Source organism: Anthonomus grandis, chromosome 10 (assembly GCF_022605725.1).
Source record: "Anthonomus grandis grandis chromosome 10, icAntGran1.3, whole genome shotgun sequence".
Taxonomy (NCBI): domain Eukaryota; kingdom Metazoa; phylum Arthropoda; class Insecta; order Coleoptera; family Curculionidae; genus Anthonomus; species Anthonomus grandis.
The window spans coordinates 20,920,267-20,934,406 of NC_065555.1; the positions used below are offsets into that span (position 1 = coordinate 20,920,267).

General features: G+C 34.4%; 1 long non-coding RNA gene across 1 annotated transcript; it reads right to left on the reverse strand.

The window, feature by feature from the left end:
• Window positions 1-272: 272 nt before the first annotated feature.
• On the reverse strand, window positions 273-734 carry LOC126740911 (uncharacterized). Its single transcript, XR_007662053.1, has 2 exons — window positions 608-734; window positions 273-548 (listed from the first exon to the last, which is right to left on the reverse strand). It is a non-coding gene; the product is annotated as an uncharacterized LOC126740911 (long non-coding RNA).
• Window positions 735-14,140: the final 13,406 nt, after the last annotated feature.

The window sequence follows — 14,140 nt, forward strand, 5'->3', positions numbered from 1 at the left end:
TCGTTTGTCAATGGGCTGGTTAAAGGTTAATATTAGGGTTTGAAGCGGCAGCATCTCTTCTCAACTGGGCCAAGTTAATCGTAGAAACAGCAAGCTCACGAGTTATCTGCTTCCTAATATGCTTCTTGTACATTTGAAAGGACTTTATGATCACTATCACAATAAGCAAAATAACTATTATGTACAACAAAACTTATTATTTCTCCATGATTCAACTGGCCAAGGGTCGCCATGTAATAGCCGGGTACTAAGGGCAAGTAAAACAAAGAAGATTCCCCATCTAAAACTGTTTATTGAATGAATTGAAAAATATTTTCATACAAAAGCAATTGAACAGCGTCACAGTTACCTAATTAGACACGAGCCGCGATATAGCTTATTTTGCAAATAGCTAATATACTAGGTCGACTAATTATTGCAACCAACTATTAATGTTTATAATAAATAAAATGTAACCTACTTTGCTTTTAAAGAAATTGCCTAATATTATAAATAATTCCTTTACACAGAATGAAGCCAGAGCGGGCCGCTACCAAACGCCGGAAGATCTATACGAAAAATATTTATCAGTTCTTCACAAACTCAATAAGAAATTATGTAAGCAAACCTGCACATCATCAAAATGCTTCCGACCTTCGAGCAATCATAAAAGATAAACGATCAGTTCATAACACTAACTTCCAGCCGAAATGCTTTAACTGCGGTCAACGTGGCCATTTAGCAGCAAAGTGCATGAAGCCAGTTTTGGAATGCAAATTTTGCAGAATGCTTGGGCATATAGAGCAGAACTGTCCTAAAAATACGTTTATTTAATGTAGATAAGGAACCTCTTAAAGAAATTAATGGGTGTGACTTGTACAGCAGACCCGACGACAGATAAAAAAAATCAAATCGAGTATCTCACTATTGGTCAAAAATCTTTAATTAGTTTTACGATAAATGATATAAAAAAATGTACTGATAATAAAATCGAACTAAAAAATGAAATGAAACTCTTAGAATTACTTAATAAATATAGAGGCTGTTTTGCTACAAATTTAACTGAAGTAAGGCGAACAAATATCATAAAAATGTGTATTAATTTAACTGATGACATATCTGTCACCTATAAACCATATCGTTTACCATTTTGCCAAAGGGATACAGTTAGGGAGTTAAATAACAAGATTGACGGAGCTTCTTTTAAAAAAATATTTATTAAAATAAGGTTGACCAAGAGTACAAACGTATGGTGAACAATAATCCCGAATAGCGAGCTTTGACACGGAACTAATGCTAAAGTTAACCTACCGACGATCGTATATATAGAGACAATTTACATAGTCAGCTATAATGACTATTCTAGGGATGTGACTCCTCCACCCTCAGATTTTTCAACGTCCTCGTTGATGATCTGCCGAAGCGTCTTCACTGGAATGGCCTTCAGGGAGCTGTATTTCTTCCACTGGTATAGTGCTATACATATACTAGATACTAATATGATACATACAACTAAAACTATAATATAGTGAGTCTCTTTTTGCGAGAAAGATCATCTTGGATTTTTGCAGGGTTTTCCAAATGCTTCAATTGCAAATGAATAGAAAAATTTAATGGTTGCAACCTAGTGCCATCTGGAAGTTGTTTTATAGATACGTTATTTATAGCCAAGGCATATTTGTGATGGTTAATAATTACATCGCACTGACTTTGTATAAGAGAGCAACCTACTATATTTAGTTTTTGGAATTGGAAACAGTTTTCGTAAACAATTTCTTCCTTCTTGGCACAGAACAGTAAGGACTTTTTGTACGTTATCGTATGTACTTGATAGTTATTGAGAACAGTCACATATTGACAGATTTCTGGCAATTTACAGTTATTAATAAGAGGATTTGAACATAACCATTTTGAATTAATCTCTATACAGTTTTGGTACCAAAGGTCATTACAATAATATTTACTAGGACTAAATAACATTTTTGATTGATTATTTGGGATCAAGTATACAAAATTTAGATTACATGCATTTTTCTCAAAAATTGGGATTTTAATTGCTAAAATTGCCATTTCGTCGAATATTAATAATCCAGTTTTACAAATAAGTGTTAATTCCGAGAGATGTTCAATGGACCATAGGGCATTTTCAGGATAGTGTAAACTTAAGAATTCCCAGATTTCCTTTATTTCATTTACTGTTAAAATCTCTAAATCAAGTGTTTTCAAATGTGCAAAAGAAAAAATTCTTGACAATTTTTCTAAAAAATTATTTAACGATGTTATTTGGATATATTGATCTTGAATAGACAATATTATATTTATTTCATTATTAACTTTTGATAATTCGCTTTGTATTGTTTTTGAATTTTCATTGATAGTTCTTATATTTTCTTGGTATTTATTCATGACGTTTCCTGCAAATGAACTCAGGTCATTGATTTTTTGCATGGCGTTAAGTTGATTATGCTTCAAAATTTCTACATTCTCCGTAATAGTTTGCAAATCGTCATTGTCAAGGTTTCCTGTGACGAATTTGATACCAGTACCAAGGAGGTTCGTTAATCCTTGCTTCGCACGGTCACTTTTATACACATTAAATTTAGCGTAATTATCAAAAGTGTTATTTAAAACTTTGTATAAATGGAAAAATTATGTTTTCGTGAAATTATTATTTTGATTATTCACCATAGATTAGATTAGACCTAAGATTAATACATTACTAAGAAAATGGGATAAGGTGTACTCAATACTAGATATGTTAAATGATATATATGTAGTATGGTAATTATTAACAATAAGGGATGAAGCCACTTCTTCAGTGTAATACTCGTTATTGGGTAGATTATAGACCTGAAGGGCCTAGTATGGGCTCGTTACTGTTTGAAGATCAGGATCGGGAGTCTGAAAAGAATTGGGAGTTTTCTTAAGTCTTTTTAGTTTCCTTATGTGGGTATTTATTGGGTTTTTCTTAGAAATTCCCGTTATTTTATTTTTGCCGATAGCTGTAACTTTTGTTTTAATATAGGGTAGATGTATTTTATTTCTAAGAGGATTTCTTTTATACACTATTTGGTCTATTTTTATGTTAGGGGGGTTATCTATATTTTTGTTTTGTTTTTGTGTATTGTGCTTTTGTTTGTCATGTGCATGTTTATAAATATGTTGGTAAAAGGGCAATAATTCTTTTTTGCGTTTTTCGTTGTACTGCTCAAAAAGTGTTAAATCATTATTAAAGCTTGGTTCATTTATGTAGGGGCCATATAGAATTGAAAAGGGAGAATAGCCAGTTGTGGAATGTATACTTTGGTTGTAGATTAGTATAGCTGAAATCATAATGTTTTGGGGAGTTTCGTCTGGATTTTCCATTTTTAGTATTCTAAGTTTTTCTAAGAGAGTTGAATGTAATCTTTCAACGGGGCTATTGGAAGAAGAATTTGAGGGTGTTGTGTAGTGGGTTTCAATACCGAAGAGTTGACAGAATTCTCCAAAAATTTTATTTTGAAATCCTTGCCGCGGTCTGCTACTATTTTTTGTGGAGTGTTATGATGTGAAAAATAGTGTCTTAATTTGCTGAGAATTGTGACTGCATTTTTATCAGTTATATAATAGGCCTGTGCATATTTGGAAAATGAATCAATGATGGTAAGAAATTGGCAGTTTGAAAACTGAAAAATATCCAAGTGGATTGTTTTGAAGGGTTTTTTAGCTAGGAGTGGTCCTTCATAAGCAATCCTATAGGGATGCCGCTCATATTTATTTTAGAGACAAATCTCACACTTATTTATGTAGTTGGTAATACAGTCCCTTAATTTTGGCCAGTAATATTTTTGTTTTAAGTTATTATAGGTTTCGTTGATGCCATTGTGATTTTTTCTGTGGTAGTTTGAAACTATTTCCTGTTGTTGTTCTGGATTTATGACGTCTTTTAAGTAAGTGTTTGACAGAATTAGTTTTGCTGATGGGTTAAGGGTTATAGAGCAAAGTCGTTGAAACTCTACTCTTAGTTCTTCGTTAGCTATAAAAATTATTGTCGTCACGTCTGGTTTAATAATTTCTTTAAAAACTTTTAGGATATGCTCTTGTCTATTTTGCTTTTCAATTAATATGTAGTGGTGTCTCTTGTTGAACGGTCTAATAAGGGTGTGTTTGAAGGTATCTCCATAGTTTATTACGACACGACTGCTGGTATAATTTAGAGGTAGCTTTAATATTGGTAGGAATTTTTCGTGAGTATCGTTGTTTGAATGGACGGTAATATCACAATCATTATCAATTTCCTCTGCAATAGCAGGGGTTGGGGATTTGGGCGGAAAATTGTTATTAGGACTAATTATTTGCTTTTCAATGAGGTCATTGTATATTTCATTAAGGATTAAATCTGCTAGATCGAAATCTGCTAAGTTTGCAACTGTCTCGTCAGCATTAGGGGCGTTGGACCGTATGTCATTGTCCTTGTCGGTTATCTCATGGGTGTTATGTTCAATCCGGGATAAGGCTTCGGCAACTACATTTTCTTTGCCTTTTTTGTACTTAATTTCGAAGTTGTACTCCTCAAGTTGGAGTCTCCAGCGGATAAGGCGACCATTTGGCTCTTTTATTTTAAAAAGCCAAACAAGGGGGTTATGGTCTGTTTCAATGGTGAATTTTACTCCGTATAAAGCAGCGAAAGTGTTTTACTGAATTCACAATAGCGAGAAGTTCGCATTCTATGGTGGAGTAATTGCGCTCTGCGGAGTTCAATGTACGAGAAAAAAATGCAATTGGGTGGTCGTTTTGAGATAAAATGCTACCAATCGCGATATTTTAAGCGTCGGTCGTTAATTTAAAAGGTTTATTGTAATTTGGGTGTTGAAGAACTGGGGAATTAGTAATGAGTTCCTTGCTTTTTAAGAACGCTTCAATATATTCTTGATTTCCAATGCATTTTTCGCTACCCTTTCTAAGACATTTCGTGATTGGAAATGTTACTTTAGCAAAATGTTTGATGAATCTCCGATAATATCCGACTAGTTCCATAAAAGATTTAATTTCTCTTTGAGTTTTTGGCATGGGATATTTTTGAATTGCTTCAATTTTTGATGGATTGGGTTTTATTCCCTCGGCAGTGATTATGTGGCCCAAAAAGGAGACTTCTTTTGAGTGTCTTAAAAATCTTTCGAATGTGGTCGATATGTTGAGTTTAATATTTTGAAAATATTACGATGTCATCCATGTAAACAAAGCAGAATTTGTAAAGATAGTCACGTAGAACTTCATCCATCATTCTTTGAAATGTGGCTGGCGCATTTTTAAGACCGAATGGCATGCGCAAATATTCATAATGGTCGTTGTTTACCGTGAAGGTAGTTTTTTCAATAGAAGAAGGGTCCATTCCAATTTGATGAAACCCCTGAGCTAAATCTATAATGGAAAAGTGAGCGCATTTTCCTAGGCTATCAAGGATTTCTTCGATTCTGGAAAGAGGGTATTTTTCTTCGTAGGTGACATCGTTGAGTTGGCGAAAATCGAGTACCATTCTGAATTTTTTCGCACCCGAAGCATCTGCTTTTTTGGGAACTATCCACACTGGGGCGGAATACGGAGATATTGAAGGTTGGATAATTTTATTCTCAAGGAGTTTCTGAATTTGAGCTTGAAAGTTCAAAGTTCAAGCTAAGAGTTTTATTTTTATAATCTATCAGGGATTGAGTTCAGATCAGATCTTTTGTCCCAATAAGGACATCAAAATCATTGTGACAGTTTAAGACTCTCATTTTAAAAGATTTTTGAATACCTAGCTCTGATAAAAGTGCAATGTCTAAATTTTTGTTCTCCTTGTACGTATTTTTACATGATGTCACTTTAAAGGGCTCATAAAAAAATTGTTTGGGAATTGCTGTGCCACCTTTGGAGATATTATGGAATCGGAGGCGCCTGAATCTATTAGGACAGTCATTTGTTGTTGAGGTATATAAAAATAAGGTAATTGGATTTGCTGGGCTTCGAATCGAATGCTGGAAGTTATTTAAGTTGACTCTTGATTCGAGGCTGGGTATTGAAAATTTTCTTGATTGTCAAGGTTTTCTTTTTTTTTTTTTTTTTTTTTGGGTAAAAATAGTGAAAAATGATCGGTGGGGCTATGGTCTTCGATGGAGATCCCTCAGGTTTTTGCGAAAAATGCTAACAACAGTTTGAGGATATAAAAAATATTATCCAATGTACGGGGTGTAAAAAGTACTACCATGGGAAGTGTGGAAATGTAGATATGCGCGGCTTTCACATGAAAAAGGCCACTTGGAAATGTGAAGTATGTGAAGTAGGGTCAAGTGACGGAAGTAGCAAAAGTGAGATTACAAGAAAAAGAAGCCGTGTTGACGATATTCTGGATCAAAGGATGAAATTACATCATTAAAGGGGATCAAAGTACCAACACCTGTTTTAACTAATGGGAAGCCAAGTACATCGTATGCCAGTGCCTTAAAAAATAGCAAGGTTTTGGTTGTAAAACAAAAAGAGGCAGAAAAAAATGTAAATCAAGTGAAGGAGGACATTAGAAGCAAGGTGAACCCAACGGATATAGGGGCGGGATTGTCATTAGGAAAAGCCACTAAGAACGGTGGAATTATAGTCAAATGTGGTAACGAAAAGGACCTTACCAGTATTAGGACTGAAATACAGCAGAAAATGGGCGACAAGTACACTGTAGATGTGCCAAAAAATCTGGAAAGGCGAATTAAAGTGGTCGGAATAAATGAAAGTGAACATTCTTTAGGTGATGAAGAAATAGTGTCCAAAATCGAAAAGCAAAATAATATCCAGAGGCGTCCTGATACAAAAATTAAAGTACTACGAAGAACAACAGTGGTAAATAAAAAGTTTAACTTAATTTTGGAAGTTGACCCAATTAACTATGGACTTTTATTGAAAGGGAAAAAATGAATATTGGATGGAATCATTGCGTGGTATTTAATGACTACAATATTAAGAGGTATTTTAAGTGCTGTCGGTATGGACATATGGCCAAAGAGTGTCAACAAAGTAAAGTATGTGGTAAATGTAGTGGCAATCATGACGTAAAGGAATGTAACGCTGAAAGGGTTAAGTGCGTAAATTGTGTCTTATCAAACCAGAAATTTGGCCTTAATTTGGATATTGGTCACGTGACATGGGATGTAGCTAAATGTGAGTCATATAAGAGAATCGAAGAAATCCAAAGCAGAAGGTATATAAAATAGCAATTAGACCTAAATATAGCTTTAAATTCTAATATAGTCTATTTTAACTGTCAAGGCTATCTTAACAACAAAGATGGTATTACCTTATTACTGAATGATTGGAGACCTAAAATTCTTTTATTAAGTGAAACTCATGTGTCAGAAGAAGTAGAACCTTGTGAACTTAAGATAGAGGGGTACAAAATAGAGCAATGTACCACAGATAATAATAAAACTGGCAGTGTATTGGCGCTTGTAAGGAGTGATATTAAATACAGAGTTAAAACTGCACAATGCATTAACAATTATGTGTGGTTGTTGTCTTTGGAGATTTCCTCAGGCAGTAATAAACTGTTATGTGGTGTTGTATATCACCCACCGCAAAAAAATGACGCAGATTTCAATAAAAACGAAATGACATAGTCAATAAAATCCGACAAGAGAAGGAAAAATATTTTGCAGAGGCCATTGACCAAAATAGAAATAACCCAAAGGAGCTATGGAAACATCTTAAAACTCTCCTACCAGGAAAAAGTCAATTGTTACCCAGCGAAATTATTTTTGATACAGAAGTAGTAACCAATGAAAAAAATATAGCACAAAAATTTAACCATTATTTTGTTGACAGTGTTGACCTAATTGTTCAAACTATACCGCAGCCCAACATAACTCAGATAAACCCCGAGATTCCAACAGCTAATAATTTCTTTACAGATTTTAAAAGAATATCTATAACCAAGATGAAGGAAATTCTTAAAAGTCTAAAAACGTCGGGGGTGGTGAAAGTGGAATAACTAAACAAGTTCTATCTGATGCATTTTATGTTATTGGTGACCAACTTTTGGACATTGTCAATACATCACTGAGAAGTGGTGTTTTCCCGGAGTCATGGAAAGTGTCAACTGTCATTCCAGTTCCCAAAGTGCAAAACACAAAAAAACATAGTGAATTTCGACCTATTAACACAGTTCCGATCTACGAAAAGCTACTAGAAATGTGCGTTAAAGACCAATTAGTGCAGTTTTGTGACAAAAACCAAATAATAGTACCCAACCAATCAGGTTTTCGTGAAAATCACTCTTGCGAGTCTGCAGTTGTAAATATTTGTGATGAATTTCTTAAAGCTATAGATTCTGACAACTTCGTTTTGGCTGTGTCTCTGGACTTCAAAAGAGCCTTCGAGACCATAAATAGGGATATTTTGTTAAAAAAATTAAAAAGCATAGGTGTAAAACACAATGCTCTAAAATGGTTTAAATCTTATTTGTCCAACAGAGTTCAAAAAGTTAAATATAATAATTTTTTATCTGAATATCTAATAGTTAATTATGGCGTACCACAGGGAACAGTGTTGGGCCCATTACTGTTTTTGTTGTACATAAATGACATAGTAAGACTAACAAAAAAATGTTATATAGTTTTATTTGCAGACGATACCATGTTATATATTATTGGTAAAAACTTAAAACAAATTATAGCGAACATAAATGATGAACTTAAAAATCTATTTTGCTGGCTTTGTAAAAACAAATTAAGTTTAAATACTACTAAATCTAAATTCTGCATATTTGCAAAAAAATCTAAAACAAGTTCACTAGATGTCCAAGCATTGCTATAACAATAAACGGTGAAAGATTGATGTACGACGAAAATATTAAGTGCTTGGGTACAATTCTGGACTCAAATTTAAATTTTCATTCACACGCTGATCACATTATGAGGAAGTTTTCAAAAAAGGTCGGATTTATAAACAGAGTAGGCAAAAATTTATCACTTTATGCTAAACTTTCTTTATACAATGCCATTGCACTTCCTCATATACAATTTTGTTCAACATTATTATATAATTTGTCTCAGTATAAAATCAACCAAATTGAGAAAATTCAAAATCGAGCCATGAGAACGATTTTAAAATGCAACCGATACACACCTATTTAAATTATGTTAAATGTTTTAAATATGTTATCTGTTCAACAAAGGATTGCTTTTAATGTTAATTTATTTAAATTAAAACAAGGTTTTTTGCCAAAATATTTAACTGACAAATTATCAATTTTTCGAGACGTCATAATTATAACACAAGAAACTGTACTGATTTTATTTTAGTTAATAGATGTAATACCAACCAATTGCTAAATTCTATACTTTGCAAAGGCTTTAGTGAGTTTAATAAATTACCAAATGATATAAAAGTTTGTAATAGTGTTAACCTCTTCAAAAGGCTACTAAGGGAATACGTCTTAACAAAATATTAGTATAACCACCATATCTTAGTATAACCACAAAAATGTAATTTTTCCCGATTATGACAGACTTTTATTTTATTTTTTATTTTCTGTAAATAGGTAATGTGTAAAATGATTATTTTGTATTCTTAAATATACTGTAAAATTGTCTTTAATTTTAAATATTTAGTTTGTATGCATCCATATCTAGGTCATGGTCTGACGCACTAGGATGGTGTGTTTCTATGTTGCCGGGATGTCGTCATTGTCCTGGTGACCCGGACAAAACGTACAGCCATGGAAAAAGCATGGGACCGCACTATTTTGGTTGAGTCAACAAGGCCGCAACCCGACCCGAGCGCAACCAAATTAAAACATCAAACATTGATTGTGGAATTACGTGTGTGTGTGTATGGATGTAAAATAAACTAAACAAGCTTTGTATTTTTATATTTAATTTTGATATGTTATGTAGCATTTTGCTAAATAAAGATTATTATTATTATTATTATTTTCCCCTTCCTGGAAAGATTCGTAATTTTTGTCAGAATAAAAATCACATTGTTCCAGTTGGTTCTGTGTATTCCCGTCTTCGGAATAGAAATAGGGTGTGGGCTGTTCGTAGGTCTCGATGTTGGATAATTCCTCAGAGATAAAGTTTTTTGGTCCAGTACGTTGGAAAAAATTGGTATTTCTGGCTGATTGTGGTCTTTGCTGGTAGATAAGGGAGGGCCCAGCTGTCGAGATTGACATTGGGATTGGAGCGTCCTGTTGCAGGGGTTTATAGGGAAGGTTGATTGGCTTGGATTGATTGCCAAAGACTTCAGCATTGGTAGGATAACGCCTTGGGATAGGTCGTGGTTGTACAAAAACTGGTTGGCTAGGGAAAGGTTGTGAAGCACGGGGTGGGACTGGGGCACGGGCCTGATGATTTACGCTGAAATGTTGGTTATGTGGGCCTGCATTTGTATTTCTTTTAGTGGGATTATAATTCGGATTTTGGAGGTTAGAATGATGGTTAGAAAAATCTTATTTGTGACTCTATAATATTAAAATTTACAACATGAGCATAAGCATCATTTAAGGTTTGAGGTTGTTTAAGCATTAACATCGTTTTTAGTGTTTGTGGTGAGTTTGCTGTAAGAATTAAAACTGATGTCGTTTCGGCTTGACTTAAAAGTAATAATTTTGAAGCTTCATGTTCAACTTCGGCATTTATTTTGCAGATAATTCTTTGCATAAAACATTTTAATCTCTCAACATACTCTAAAATCATTTCACCTTTATTTCTTTTAATATATTGTAATTGCTGTAATAAAATCAAATATGTCACGGGATCACCAAACTTTTTTCGTAATTCTGTTTTGATTGAAGGCCAGTCATTTAAATCTGGGCGTGACAGTAAGAAACTTTGTGCACTATCAACTAACTTTGACCTAATCCCAGCTAATACAACTTTTCTTTGATCGTCAGAAGTCGCGGTAATGTAATACAAATCGTAAAATTCATCTATAGCTCTAATAAAGCTTTCTAGATGTTCCTGGTTTCCTGAGAACATCGGTAAAAGAGAAGTGAAAAATCTAATATTTTCCATTGTATTATTATTTAAATTTAATTTGTTTAATAATGAAATAAGTTCTTCTTGAACTTCAGAAGTTTCCTGTGTCACAGGTGTTAAAGTACTATCTAAATTAATTTCTTCTACGTCTGAGTTTTCTGAGCTATCAGAATTAATGAAATTTAACCCTAAAGCAACCCTATTTTTTAACAAAATTTTTCTCAATCGAGAAGAAGCGTCAGACATTAAATGGCAATTTGGCAATTACTTACAGTAGTGACATGGTTTGATCCACAGAGTCTATACTGCAACAATTTTCCTCAAATGGTACCAATCTTATGCCTGGATAACGTCGAACTGGTCTACATAGGATGTGGTTTAACACACATCTACGGTTATGTTTTACCAATGTCCGCAGAACTGCAATCTCTATATTTAGTTGGAAAAAAAATTCTGTCTATTTCCACTAAAAATGTTGAAACACCTTTGCAGTTCAATGTTTTGGTAGCGCATGAAGAATTAAAATTCACTTTCGCACAACGAAACTTCCGATAAAGGACGAAATTGCGCTATCCTATTCGCAGCGCCAGTTAAATAACAAGATCGACGGAGCTTCTTTTAAAAAAATGTTTATTAAAATAAGGTTAACTAGGAGTACAAACGTATGGTGAACATTAATCCCGAACAGCGAGCTTTGACACGGAACTAATGGTAAACTTAACCTAACGACGATCGTATATATAGAGACAATTTACATAGTCAGCTATAGTGACTATTCTAGGGATGTGACTAGGGAAATAGTAAATGGCATATTAGAGAATAAAACAATACGTGAATCTTCTTCTCCCTATGCGAGTCCTATCCTACTTGTACGCAAAAAGAACGGCGAAACTCGCATGTGTGTGTATTATCGAGCCTTGAATAGAAAAACAGTCAAAGACAAATATCCGTTACCACGAATCGATGATTTATTGAACAATTTAAAAGGATGTAATTATTTTAGGAGTTTAGACTTAGCGCCAGGTTTTCACCAAATACCCATAGAGCAAAATTCAATTCATAAAACAGCTTTCGTTACACCAGAGGGTCATTATGAATATATGACTATGCCCTTCGGACTTGTTAATGCGCCAGCAGTGTTTCAACGGGCAATTAATAAAATTCTTGGATCATTTAGGTATGCCACTGCCATGGCTTACATGGATGATATTCTGCTGCCTTCTCAGGATATATCTGATGGGCTTGCCCAATTAGAAAAAGTTCTAAAATTGATGCAAGACGCAGGTATGACTTTGAGATTTGATAAGTGTAAATTTTTAATGTCGAAAATAAGTTATTTAGGTCACAAAAATGTCTCAAGAAAGGGTTAAGCCTGGAGAACAGAAAATAAAACCAATAACAAATTTTCCAGAGCCTACCGATGTTCATTCTGTTAGACAATTTTTAGGTTTGGCTAGCTATTTTAGGAAATATGTTAAGGGATTTGCTGTTACTGCAAAACCACTAACAAACCTAACAAAGAAAAATACGGTATTTATTTGGGGCGATGAACAATAACGTGCTTTTAATGAATTAAAACAAAAATTAACAACTAAACCAATTCTAGCCATATACGATAGAAATGCGGTAACAGAGTTACATACAGATACTAGTAAATAGGGCATAGATGGGATCTTACTGCAGAAACAGAATGATGGAGAATTAAAGTCAGTACATTACGTTAGCAGAGCAACGACGAAAGAAGAACAAGTTTACCATTCTTACGAACTGAAAACTCGGTTGGGCGGTTGTTTGCTCATTGAAAAAGTTCAGAGTTTACCTTGTTGGTATTACCTTTAAAGTTATCACCGATTGCAATGCACTAAGAACAACGTTAGTGAAGCGAGACCTTATTCCTCGTATAGGTAGGTGGTGGCTAAGTACGCAGAAATTTGATTTTACTATTGAGTATAGATCTGGGACAAAAATGAATCGTGTAGATGCTCTTAGCCGCAACCCTATATTAGAAAACCATACCATTGGTGCCGAAATTGAGGTTTTATCTGTAAACGTCACAGAAGACGACTGGGTTCTAGCTGCACAATTACAGGACAAACACTGTCAAAATATACAAGAAATATTATCAAGGCCACCTATCGATTCTAATGACAGGCAAATTTACAAGCAATACGTGCTAAATAAAAACTGAGTTTATAAAAAGACTACCGCAGGGCATCGCTGGGTGAAATCTAAATCGGCACGAAGACGAATAGTTATCTATTATCATGACGACGCAGGTCATTTTGCCGTTGATAAAACTTTAGATATCTTGTCAAAACGTTATTGGTTCCTATCCATGAGAAATTACGTAAAAAATTAAATAAGGTCATGTTTGGGTTGCATGTATAATAAAAAGCCTTCAGGTAAAACGCCAGGTAGTTTACAATATATCGAAAAGAAACTAATACCCTTCATCTTGACCACTTGGGTCCATTTGTAAAAAATAAAAAAGGAAACAGTTATTTGATCGTAGGTGTAGACGCGTTTACAAAATTTGTGTTTTTAAAAGCGGTGCCTAACACGAAAACTGGACCAGTTACAAAATGGTTAAGGGAGATTATCGAAACGTTCGGTGTACCCCGAAGAATCATTTGTGACAGAGGAACTGCTTTTACCAGTCGAGAATTTTCAGATTTTTGCTGTGGAATGAGTATAAAACGTGTGTTGTGTGCAGCTACCCCTCGAGCCAACGGGTAAGTTGAAAGATATAACAGGACAATCCTTTCATCGTTAAGGGCTAGCATATCACATGAACAAAATTGGGAAATGTCCCTAATTACTGTCAGATGGAGAAAAAAACACCGGGAAATCGCCTTATGAGCTATTTCTTGGTTATCAGCCACGTGGTATTGATGACGCTTATCTTACAGCTGAGGTTTGTGATGAAGAACCCGTTGACCTGCCGACTGTGAGAGTGGAAGCGTCAACAAAGATTGCTGAAAGTCAGCAAAAACAGAAGGAGTTGTACAACCAAAGACATGTCGGCATAAAAACGTTTACTGTAGGACAACAAGTCCTTGTCCAAAGAACAAAGTGTTCAAATAATGGACAGAGCAAGAAACTCGAACCACGTTATCAAGGGCCCTTCACTGTAACGGCAGTGTTAGATAACGATTGATACGTGGTTGAGGATCTAGCGGGTGCAG